The following is a 12,666-nucleotide window of genomic DNA, read 5'->3' on the forward strand; positions in this document are numbered from 1 at the left end:
CCAGAGTTTTGACAGAAATTGAGTGAGGGCTGGGGGACTTTTCTGCTTGCAATGACACTCATGAGTGGGAGGTGGCCTGCCTAGTATGTGACCTGAGTTTGGGACCAGACATAATTTCTTGCTACCCTAGACTAGAAGAGACTGGGAAAGAGGTGGAAACATGTTCACATTCCGTGAGGTGGGTGACTTCTACTTTAACTGCTGCAGAGTCACTTTGACAGGCTTTCATGCGTAGCCCAGCACGTACACCAGAAGCTTAAAAAAACAAACAAACAAAAAAAACCAAGGGACCCTGGAAGACCTCAAAAATCATATGCATCACATTTTCTGCCACACATTTATACAGCTTCATCTTGAAAGAGCTGCTGTGTTAAACCTAAATACTGATCTATATCCATATATAGTTCTAGGGGATGAGAGAAGGGGAATAAAGCTACTTTAAAGCTACTTTTCCCACATCAGACCAAATTTGAAGACTTTTTAAACAATGCATTTCTCCTTGATCTCGTCACATTTCGTATAATTTCTTAGTTGGGTGTAGCTCAGCTTGAACAGCTATATGCAGTAAAATTCACATTCAGTTTTCTCCCTTAGCATGCCTGTATTTGATATGAAGAAAGGTGATATGGCTAATAAATTACAACCTCTGCAGTTGCAATGTGTACGTGCAGCTGGCAGAACACGCAGTGCCAATCAAGTTGCTCGTGATCTTCTAGCCATTTGATAAATATTCATGAGGAAGCATTGTGATGAGTCACTAGTGTTCCCTTTTAGTAAATCTTTAAAAAGCTGGTGCTGCCAGAGGTGGAACTTATTTTTGCCTTCCAGCTACTGTGAAGAATGCAGCTTTATTTAGTATTCCTTTAGAGACTCAGAAATCCTGGAGATGGGTCACGAATTACTACATATTACTATGTATATAAGTGAATAGTTAGTTTTATACCTTTTTAAAAAGTCAAAAGTCAAACTCTTATTTTTTCTTTCAACTGAGGCAGTTGTAAGCAAAATCATTTTAAAATAATCTTACTAGTACTTGTTACGCTTAGATACTGACTTGAAAGTACTCTAAAAATATCTTTCATTAGCATTCTGACTCTCCACGGAATGTTGGTAGATTTTAAATCAAGTGTGTTACAATGTACAAGTAGTGTGTAAGAATGAATTGAACTCCCAAGCAAGCTAATTCATGACAGCCAATTTAGCATCCCATATGTGAAGGAAGTTATGTGCTTCTAGAGTTGAACCCAAAAGGCCATGATTTCAATACACACATCTTGAATCCAATTTTCAAAATTAGACAAACCCCGTGCATACAGATTTTTAAAATTACCCTCACATGGACACTGTCATTTTAGGTATGATGTGATTTGGTTATGTTGCACCTGGTCCTACTGGCCAATTTGAAAGCCAGTTGCTTAGTTTTCATTGCAAATTGGAAAATAAAAAAGTCCCTCAGCTGGCCATTCTAGATCTACCACCTCCACCATAATGCTGGCCCTGGAGCTCTTGATGCTGCTAGAGTCCTTCCCCATATTTATAAATATCATTGCTAATGATGAGCACTTCAGTGGGCGCTATGGGTGCCCAGCACCTCGCGGGGGAGGGAGGGGAGGGAGAGGGGAAATCAAACCACTTATTTAGATACTGTCATGTATATTTAGCTGCCTAATTTCATGCACATAGGTTTGAAAATTTTGGCCTGAAGGACTTGCCCCTGGTCACACAGTGAGCTACTATCCATGCAGTGGCTAGAACCCTATATTCCTGAGTTTCTGCCCTTTATTCTATCCTTGAAAGGGGGAACAGTCATAATCTACTTTAGCTGCTGAGGGTGAGTAAACAATTCACAATGGATAATTTGTTTAGTGAATTTAGCTCTCACACACTTGTGCCTTGTCTGCAGACTGCAAGTTTTAAAATTCGTTCCTATTCAGACATTCAATATTACCAAATTTCAGCATGCCGGTGGCTCACAAATCATCTATTCACTGTTATGCTCTGATATTAGAGCTGTATGATTGTCACATAAGTCACATGGTGGGGAGCTCCCACTCCACAGATCAACAAAGTGTAGGGTGATCAGACAGCAAGTGTGAAAAATTGGGACGGGGGTGGGGGTAATAGGAACCTATGTATGGGGCGATGTCAGCAAACCAATAAAGTGCCTGAAACCACTATGCTTGTTACTAAAAGCAGCCAAGTCAGCAAGCCGTAAAGTGGCCATGTAGCAAACTCAGCTTGACCAAGGCAGGAGGGGAGGAGGTTTTGAGTGCCACAGAAAGGGCAGCTTGACCCAGCATCCTTCCTGATAAGAATTGTGTTGAAATTGCTGATACATGCATTTTAGACGAGCAGGATATGCCCCAGGAATGTCTATTGGGCCCTCAAGGCTGCAAACTCTGGAAAAACCCACACCTGGTTAATCAATAATCAGAAGGAGCCTCTTGCTTGCCCATTGGAACTGCTTGCTTAACAAGTTTTCTTTAAGGGACATGTCATTCTATTACTAATATATAAATAAGGGGGAAAAGTTTGAGGTAGTGGGACTCTTCGGGACTGGACTCTCCCTCTGGATGCATCTTGTGTTTCCCACCAGCAGACAGGCTGCCGCTGTGCTACTCGAGAGCCACACTCAGCTTTGGTAATTATCTCAGCTTCGGTAATTATCGAGGGTTGGGGGTGTTTTACTAACCTGTAGTAAAACATGTGTAAGTGCTTGAGACTAAGTAAAGTTTAGCTTTAAGTGAAAGCACTCTTGTGTTGTCCTGTTTGTGCCAGCCATCTATCGGTCGGATGGCCGTGTCTCCCCAATTTATTTCCTGACACCACCTCGCACAGAGTAAAAGTTACTTAGAGCTTTGGGTTGAAAGAACCCCAGGTAACACCTATATAAGAAAAAGACCCAAAAATCGGGACTGTCCCTATAAAATCGGGACATCTGGTCACCATAACAATGTGAAAGAGCCCTCTACTTCCAGAACCTTTGGTGGCTGGTAAAGTGGCAAGAAATCCAACCCCTACTTCATGCTGCAGCTATCCACCGATTGGAGGATGGACGTGCCATTCCAGAATGAGACTGTGCAGACTGTAGGAGGGCACAAACTGCTGCTGCAGAGACACAGCCGCATGAGACACAGAGCTCAGGACTGGGAGCACCCCATCTGTGTGGCCCCAGGAACCTGCAACCCACTGCATGTGAGAATCATCCAGACCCCAAAAGGAAGGAGGCTACCCTGATCCACCATGACTAAGGAACTAATGGTGGAACACGGACTGTTCATTTGCTGATAAAGATGTTGGAGTGAGGGTGGGGTGAATCCCTATCGTCCAAAGACTGTAGCTTGTTTTTCCACCCAAAGGCAAGAGGTGAGAGCTTGGAACTAACTACTAAAAAAGGGAGCTTCCGCCATAAATGGCATATTTTCTGGTCCTGATTGTAGAAGTTAGATAAACTACTGCCAACCAAAGTCACATTTAATTTTGTAACGAAACACTTTATAAAGTTTCCATTCTACAAACATTTACACCAACAAAATTTTGCTCTCATTCTGTTCACAAATAATGGGCAGAAAGTTAGCTTGTGCAGCTCAAAAGCTTGTCTCTCTCACCAACAGAAGTTGGTCCAATAAAAAAAAATTATATATATACCTCCCCCATCTTGTCTTTCTGACATGACACAGTAATACAGGGAGCAAATATCTGAGTAAAAGATGCCAGTTTACACAGTAACTTTTCAGAGCAGAGCTATATTTCATAGAATTCCAGGAATACTACCAAGCAGACACACTATACCTTGTCCTTCAGAAGGGCCTGCAGTAACCTGAAAAGAACAGAACAAGAAAAACCAACAACTGTTCACCTGTGTTGGCACACACTGAACAAACTCAGCCTTCTCACACATGGCAAATTAGTGACGCACTAGATGCCAAGATAGTCTTGGAATAAGTTAAAATGTGAACATACCCTGTGTAATAATCTGAGGAGGAAAATCCCCTAGGTCAGAGGTGCTCAACTGACTGCTAGAAAAACAGGTATTCTGGTAAATCAACTGCTAGGCATATTTAATCATAGCTTGAACATTAGTATCTTCATAAATGATCTGGAGGATGGTGTGGATTGCACCCTCAGCACGTTTGCAGATGACACTAAACTGGGAGGAGAGGTAGATACGCTGGAGGGTAGGGATAGGATACAGAGGGACCTAGACAAATTGGAGGATTGGGCCAAAAGAAATCTGATGAGGTTCAACAAGGACAAGTGCAGAGTCCTGCACTTAGGACGGAAGAATCCAATGCACCGCTACAGACTAGGGACCAAATGGCTCGGCAGCAGTTCTGCAGAAAAGGACCTGGGGTTACAGTGGACGAGAAGCTGGATATGAGTCAACAGTGTGCCCTTGTTGCCAAGAAGGCCAATGGCATTTTGGGATGTATAAGTAGGGGCATTGGCAGCAGATAGAGGGACGTGATCTTTCCCCTCTATTCAACATTGGTGAGGCCTCATCTGGAGTACTGTGTCCAGTTTTGGGCCCCACACTATAAGAAGGATGTGGAAAAATTGGAAAGAGTCCAGGGGAGAGCAACAAAAATGATTATGGGACTGGAACACATGACTTATGAGGAGAGGCTGAGGGAACTGGAGATGTTTAGTCTACAGAAGAGAAGAATGGGGGGGATTTGATAGCTGCTTTCAACTACCTGAAAAGGGGTTCCGAAGAGGATGGCTCTAGACTGTTCTCAGTGGTAGCAGATGACAGAACAAGGAGTAATGGTCTCAAGTTGCAGTGGGGGAGATGTAGGTTGGATATTAGGAAAAAAATTTTCACTAGGAGGGTGGTGAAGCACTGGAATGCGTTACCTAGGGAGGCGGTGGAATCCCCTTCCTTAGAAGTTTTTAAGGTCAGGCTTGACAAAGCCCTGGCTGGGATGATTTAATTGGGGATCGGTCCTGCTTTGAGCAGGTGGTTGGACTAGATGACCTCCTGAGGTCCCTTCCAACCCTGATATTCTATGATTCTATCCGATCCCCATCACTGAGAGGATGAAACAGCAGCAATGCTCAAACTAGGAAAGAATCAAACAGACCACGCAAAAGATTTGACACAGATTCTACAATACAAGCAAAAGCATTAGCAGTCACTTAACAGTTATTAGGCAGCATTTGTGATCAGCCCAGGAGCCAGACAGCTACTAATCCTTATATGTTACTCAAAATAATATAGGCCCTGGTTCAACAAAGTATTTATGCACAGGACTAACGACACATGTGAGTATTCTCAATAAGCTCAATGGGACTACTCACATGCTTGAAGTTAGGCATGTGCTTAAGTTCTCGCTGAATCAGGACCTCTGTCATCAGTTCTTCGGATGTCAAGAAGCTGCCCTATATAGTCTTCATTCTACATATGGTGGACCTGGGCAAAAAAAAAAAAAAATCATTGCAGAATGGATCAAGCCACTCTGGTGGTCTCACAAGGCACCATAACCAAGAAAATCTCCATAAATGAGAGAAACCTAGGAATGGCTTTTCATCACACCATATTCAATTATTTCTTTGTATTTTAAAAAGTCTTCTACTGGAAGGTGAACAGCAAACTTACTCATGAGTTACATGAGTGATCAAAACCAGGGACATGTAGTAGATGTACAGGTAAATGTTATAATCACTTAATGGTTTCTATTGGCACAGCATTTTATATGCAGTTTGGTGCAAATGTAAGTGGTTCAAGACTTATAACTCAGAAGAAAGGTATGTTATTGGTATAATACATGAATGTATTAATGTATGTACGTACTCATTCTGGCATTGCTATCTAAGGGTAGATACACTAGCAGCCATTTTAACAATTTGATATTTTACAGGAAGTGGCTGATGGGAATGAAAAAAGTTGAGACCCCCAGGATAAGTCATTCAATTCTATGCACATATTAGCATATAAATAATGTCTTACCTGAGTGCAGCTCTTTGTGGCTTTAACTCTGGACCTATTATGGAGGGGGGGAAAATAGCCTTAAATTTGGATCTCCTCTTCAGGCCACATCTGGACTTCAAAAAAAGGATTAGACAGTGAAGTGATACTAATTCATTGACTGTTTATAGCTGGGAGATTTAAAAAAGTTAAAATGTTTAACGGAACAAAGATTTTCACTAAAAAAGGAGTGAGAGCAGTTAGGAATGACATATGTGGAGGTTTGCTTTCATTTTGAAGGTTTGTTTATGCGAGAAAACAGGAATGTGTAAGGAAGCCAAGCTTTCTTTGATGATTGGTTTCATAAATTTATTAGCTGAATCATAGACATGGAGACAGGATTGAAAGTTCATCAGCTATTGGCACTGAGATAGAAATGTTCTATTCCTTCTGTCTGTCTGTTTAAAGTCTGTGTGCTAAATCCCAACTCCTTTTTCCTATTGCCAATGATTGCCTTTCTCCCAATGAGAATAAAACAAATCAGTAATACAAAGGTAAAAATCAGAGGGCACATGACATATTGAAATAATGAAACAACCCTATGACAATTCATTTGGGAATTGATTTAAAGATATTTCTCATAACCAAAACCCTAATTATTTCCTCAACCTCCTATATGCAGTTCACCATCAAACCTGACAGAAAAAATAGACCGTAGGCCAAAGCCATCCTGGTGCAACTTCAGTGGAGTTACAGAAGGAATTAATTTAGCCCCTTGAGTTTACTGTGTATGAACTACAACACCTGAACCCATTACCCACATATCAAATGTGACATAAAGGTAACTTTTGTTTGTCAATGCTGTTCTAATCAGGATTAAAACAACAGGCCGCAATGCAAATAAAAAGGACAATGCAAATGATCCAGAGTTTGGCACCAAGGGGGAACATACACAAACAGCGTTCTTTTGTAAAATTGCCCTGTGTTTATTCAATAACTCAGATTAAAAAAAAATATATAAAAAAAGACCCTAGTCCCTGAGCCATACTACTTCCTAATTTGGTTAGGAAGAACACAACAAAATCAATCTGCCTTCAACAGGAGCATTATCTTCATGCTCTCTTCAGAAAGCTGTTCACGTGGAACCTGCATCTTCTTCCTTTGTGCATTTGTTCCCTCCTGCTCCCCTACTCCTTGAGGCCTACACTGCACTGGAAAACATTTACCACTTCAGCTGTACCAGCAAACCGTCCTACTGTAGACACAGCTTAAACCAGCAAGTCTGCGCTTGTTTCAGTGTAACATACAAGTTCCCGGAGTGAATTAAGCTATCTTGGCAAAAGGCCTTTTTTGCCGGCATAACTGCATCTTCGCTAGGATCCTTTGCTGGTATAGAAATATTGTAAAATGTCATACCCCTAACTGACAATACTATACCACCAAAAGTTTCCAGTTTCTAGCCCCTGGCCAGTATAACAAGGACCATCCGCTACAGCTGACAGAATCCAAAATACAGCTGCCTTCCTTCAGCTCAAAAGAAGCCAGGAAGGAAGTAAAGCCAACTGCACTTTCTTCACAATAGCCAGTTGGTGGTACCTATGAACGAATCATTTCTCTAGTCACTTGGAAATTTCCTTATTGTGAAATGGTCACGCACACTAGCCAGGAATGGCCTTCACACACTAGCCAGGAATGGCCTTCACAGTACACCCCATTATAGCCAAATAGGTAGTAAATAAGTGAGGTGGAGCATTTCCATTTCCCTCCCCCCTTTCTGTTTATTTTATTTGCTGTGTTAAAAACAGGACTTTGCCTTCTCCAATTTCTAGAGAAAAAATAACAAGGACAAAATGTTTCTTCTGAGATGCATAGTGTGCAATAAAATACTATAAAAGAGAGAAAGCTCTGTGTGTTTCTCTCTCCCTCTCTCAGAGGTAGGATCAGAAACAAACAAAACTTGAGATAAGCCATTTCCAGCCATGACTAACTCCATGCTGGACTTTTTCTGGATTAAGCATGTTTATTCTCATTCTTTAAATGAGGAAACGTAAAGATGATGTTTTATTCTGAAAAAATAACTTTACAAAGATCTGTAGCTTGTCATAGATTCAAAGATTTAAGGGCAGAAGGGACCTTCTAGTCTAATGTCCTGTATACAGACCATACAACTTCATCCAGGGATTCCTGGAGCTAGTCCTATTTTAACTTGATTTTAACCAAAAAAGTTTCATTGGCTTCACTCCAGCTGAGGATGTAGCCCATAATCTCGATAAAGATTTATTTTCTTTTTTCTTTAATTCACAAACAAATCTTGTTACAGTTTTTCTATGGCTTTGACATCCAGAGATAGAAATGCTAGCGTGCAAGCTGTTTTAGACCAGATTGTTCAAATTACTTTCCAGCTTTATAAGTGAACCATTACTTTTCTGCTTCACTGATTTTTGTTCTGTCTTTCCAGATACTATCTTCTGTGATGCAGGTCCAATGAATACAAAGTTTTAAATTATATATAAATTTAGATGGTCAAATTTCATCAAATGAGGTCAGAGGACAGATAACTCCCTGTGTTTTGGGGTTTTATGTGATTAACATGCATTACTGGAGTGGTTATTGGATCTTGTAGTATATGGTTCCTTCGCACATTTTCCTAAACACATACAGTACACCACATGTATAGATCAATATTGGTACATGCTTTAGATTATAATATATTCTCTTTTGTGTAGAGAATAAATGGTCACAAATCTGACATCAGGAATCGTAACATTCAAAAACCAGTAGGAGAACACTTCAACCTCTCTGGTCACTCAGTAACAGACTTAAAGGTGGCAATTTTGCAACAGAAAAGCTTCAAAACAGACTCCAATGAGAAACTGCTGAACTGGAATTAATTTTCAAACTAGATACCATTAAGTTGGGCTTGAATAGAGACTGGGAGTGGCTGGGTCATTGCACAAAATGAATCTATTTCCTTATGTTAAGTATCCTCACACCTTCTTGTAAACTGTCTGAAATGGGCCATCTTGATTATCACTACAAAAGTTTTCTTTTTCCTGCTGATAATATCTCATCTTAATTAATTAGCCTCTTAGAGTTGGTATGGCAACTTCCACCTTTTCATGTTCTCTGTATGTATATATATCTTCTTACTATATGTTCCATTCTATGCATCTGATGAAGTGGGCTGTAGCCCATGAAAGCTTATGCTCAAATAAATTTGTTAGTCTCTAAGGTGCCACAAGTACTCTTTAAATACTATGCCTTATTTTTTTAATCCCTTCATAAAAATGCATATGGACTGCTTCTACTCTCCTGTTGGAATTTATGGGCCTGATCCAATATACATTTATAGTCATTAGGAGCCTTATTATTGACTTCAATTGGCAACAGACCAGGACCTAGAAGTATCTTTTCATCAAGGAAGAAACTGATTGTCACCACTTTGTGTATGACACTTTCACCGTTTCTGCTTTGTATTCATTTCAATGCAAAAAGTAAACATGCAAAAAACAAAAACAACAAAAAACAACCCTAACTACTTTTTGTTCCAGTTATCTTAGGTATTATAAACTCAGTAAGTACAACATTTTCAGAATGTGTGATTTTCAAATTGATGCTGGCATTTAAATAATTTTTTGTTATTTATTTCAGATACAAATTAACTATATGAAGTAGCACCCATATGCAGGAGATGGTGGCATCTGGAAAAGGGAGCTGCAAGTGCAAGCAACAGGTGGATGTCTATTACATTTCTCCTACTAGAAGAAAGCCATGAACACTTAATGATACCTACCATATGCAAAGATGTTCCAGTTACAAGTCCACATGACAAAATGAAGGCCTCTCCGTTGCTCATGCCATATTTGAAGCACACAGAAACCCAACCTCTTTTATAGTCCCCACACATTCATTGATTAATAATCAATAAAAAATTATTTCTGACTCATCTAAGCAGAGTACTTTCCTAATTTACATTCCAAACACCACTGGGGGACTTGCCCAACATCTTAGAGCTCTTAAATATGTATTTTTACAATCTTTTGACTTTGAAAGTTTATTTTTTGTTGCTTTTAAAATACAAAAAAATATTAATCTATTATCTTTGTGCCAAATTTATACCATTTATGATGGCATCTGTGCCATAGTCTGCACTATGTGAGTTAAGGTCCACCAGGAGTCATATAGGGAATATGGCATAACCCCTAGAGAGGGGGCCCATGTCACCAGCCAGTGCAACTCAAAATGTGCCCGCTGGAGAAAGGACATGACAATGGCAGCTGGGAGCCAGCGGGGAAGATATCGTGGTTCAATGTATGCCTTGAGCTGTCATCTTTCAAATGAATACCCACCCACCCCCCAGCACAGTGAACAAGGCTAGCACAGGGAGGTGAATGTATTCCTCTCTTCCTAAAGTTACCATCCTTTAAAAAAAAAAAAGTGTCATGCTAAGGGATTTCTTAGGTAAAGAGCAGTAACTGAATTTTGAAAGTACATTTATGAAATCTCTTATATGGCACTGGGGAAACCTGCCAGTCACACTCTAGGGATCAGCTTCACAAGCCCTGCTGTGCTTTATTGCCTTAATAAATTACTGAGCAACCAGTACATTCTGTCCCTCTAGTAACGTGTCTCCCTACTCCCCTAGTTAATTTCTTGAGCAGTTATGGAAAAAGTTGCAAGCAAGCCTCTGTCAAAGAATAATGTGAAACACAAATATGGGGAGGAAAAATAAACATGATCAAAAATAAATTTTTGGAGCAACCTTGTGTCTGGCAACCAATAGTTTTGCTTTCCATGGGTCAGGCCCAGTTTTGTGAGGTCTGACATACTGAACCTCACTGTGCTGGAAAAATTCATTTTGCCTCATTTCAACACTGCAAATTTCAAAGTTGGACTTTAACAATATGCATTCCAATAAGAAGATACTATCTATACTGCTAACCTTGGAATCAAATGTGATGAAGTGTTCATGGGAGTAGGGGGGAAACAGCTCTAACTGAAACCTCCAAGGTTTGGCTTCACTGAATTAACTTTTCCTATGTGGAAAACTCTACACTCAAGGACTTAAGCCTATAGCATTTTTAAATTCTGCCTGCTCTCAGTCCCAGTGATTCTCCTAACCAGACCCCGTGACGGTCTAAATGGATGCCCTGTTACATTTTGATAGTCAAGGTTAGACTGCATATAGATGGCGTGTGACAGAGTGCAAGGAGCAAGTAGGTGAGCCTGCACTCTGATCACTTGAGGTTAATTAGTGCCCCAAGAGAAGCTTATTGAGGGTAATGGTCTAATCAGGCTCGTGGCCTAAGAACTCAATTGGCCCCATCAGCCCAGGGCTGATTAAATAAATAAAATAAAGGCAGGCAGGCAGGCAGTCACAGTCACACAGAGGGCTCAGAGTAGGGAGACCTCTGTTCCCCTCAGTTCCTGCTGAGAGGGCCTAAACCTTGGCAAATACGGTAAATAGGTGGGAACATATGGGACTGTGGTGATATTGGTGAAGAGGACTTGAAATAAAGCTTCAATGAGAACATACCTGGAGGACTCTGTGCAGTTTCTGCAGGAAGAAGATGGGGGCGGAGCAGGGACCCTGTTACATGGTAGAAGAGAGAGGGACTACATTTCAACACTGATGAAACCAAAAAGCTTCAGATTTTACTGATTATTCTGAATAGTATTTTTTTTTCCTCTTCCCTGAAACACTGCACCATGAACAACATGCACCTTCTTTTGGGTTATAGTTAAGTGAAAGTGCACCCACTTAAAAAAAAATGTTCGAGATCATAATTATGCAGTTTTCATAGGTTTGTACAATTTTCTGAAAGTTTCCAGTTTCATTATAAAATCTGAGCTACTGAAAGCCTTTCTGAAGCAAGGAAAACACAAACTATTACTTCCTTAGACTGATATATTGCTCATGCTACACACCGGGTGTAATGAAGTAATCATAGCTGTCTTTTTAATCCTGCAATGTCAAAAAGAACGTCTTTTTTTTCATTTGCAAATGCAACTTCCCTTTTTAAATGAATGCTTTTTGCATTGTTGAACGTGCATTTGCAAAAGCCATGAGTTATAGCCCTATAGCTAGCAAACGAAAAACTTGAAAGCCATCACATTGGCTTTGTTAAACAGAGAACTTTTCTGTCCATACTCTATGTCTGTGGTAGGAGAACAACTGTCTGTCATTTCCCTAAGTGGTTGAACATTGGTAATCACAAGGTCAGTGCCCCTCTACCAATCAAAAATGGAAAACAAACAAAGGGCCTGCCAATGACTGTAGCTGAATTCTAAATGAGAGATGATCCCAAAGCAGAACCCTGACCTAACTCCACTTGAATTTCGAGGTAGTACAGATCCAGATCAAAACTCCACAGCTCAGGCCCATCTTTGTTTTCTAAACAGAGGATAAGACATAGGAAATATAATGCACTATTTTAATGAGACAGCTGTCAAGTGATAATGGCTTGGTTTTTTATATTTGTGGAGATGCAGGCCAATATTTTCAAAAATAGGTGCCCAAAATAAGGCTCCTAAATCCAGCACCTAATTAATTGCCCTTATTCTCAGAAGCACTGATCATCCAGCAGCTCCTACAGACTTAAGTTTAGCAGTTGGCATCATGACTAAGCACAGAACATGATTTCAGTGGGACCTACTGGAAATTCTGCCCTTTCTTAAAATCAGGCCACTTGCAGTAGAACCTCAGAGTTACGAACATATGGGGAATGGAGGTTGTTTGTAACTCTGAAATGTTTGTA

At 40.3% G+C, this 12,666-nt stretch overlaps 1 long non-coding RNA gene across 1 annotated transcript; it reads left to right on the forward strand.

Moving 5' to 3' along the window:
- The first annotated feature begins 2,421 nt into the window (after nt 1-2,421).
- LOC141992863 (uncharacterized) lies at nt 2,422-9,854 on the forward strand. Its single transcript, XR_012640673.1, has 2 exons — nt 2,422-2,641; nt 9,560-9,854. It is a non-coding gene; the product is annotated as an uncharacterized LOC141992863 (long non-coding RNA).
- Nucleotides 9,855-12,666: the final 2,812 nt, after the last annotated feature.

Source organism: Natator depressus, chromosome 8 (assembly GCF_965152275.1).
Source record: "Natator depressus isolate rNatDep1 chromosome 8, rNatDep2.hap1, whole genome shotgun sequence".
Lineage (NCBI taxonomy): Eukaryota > Metazoa > Chordata > Testudines > Cheloniidae > Natator > Natator depressus.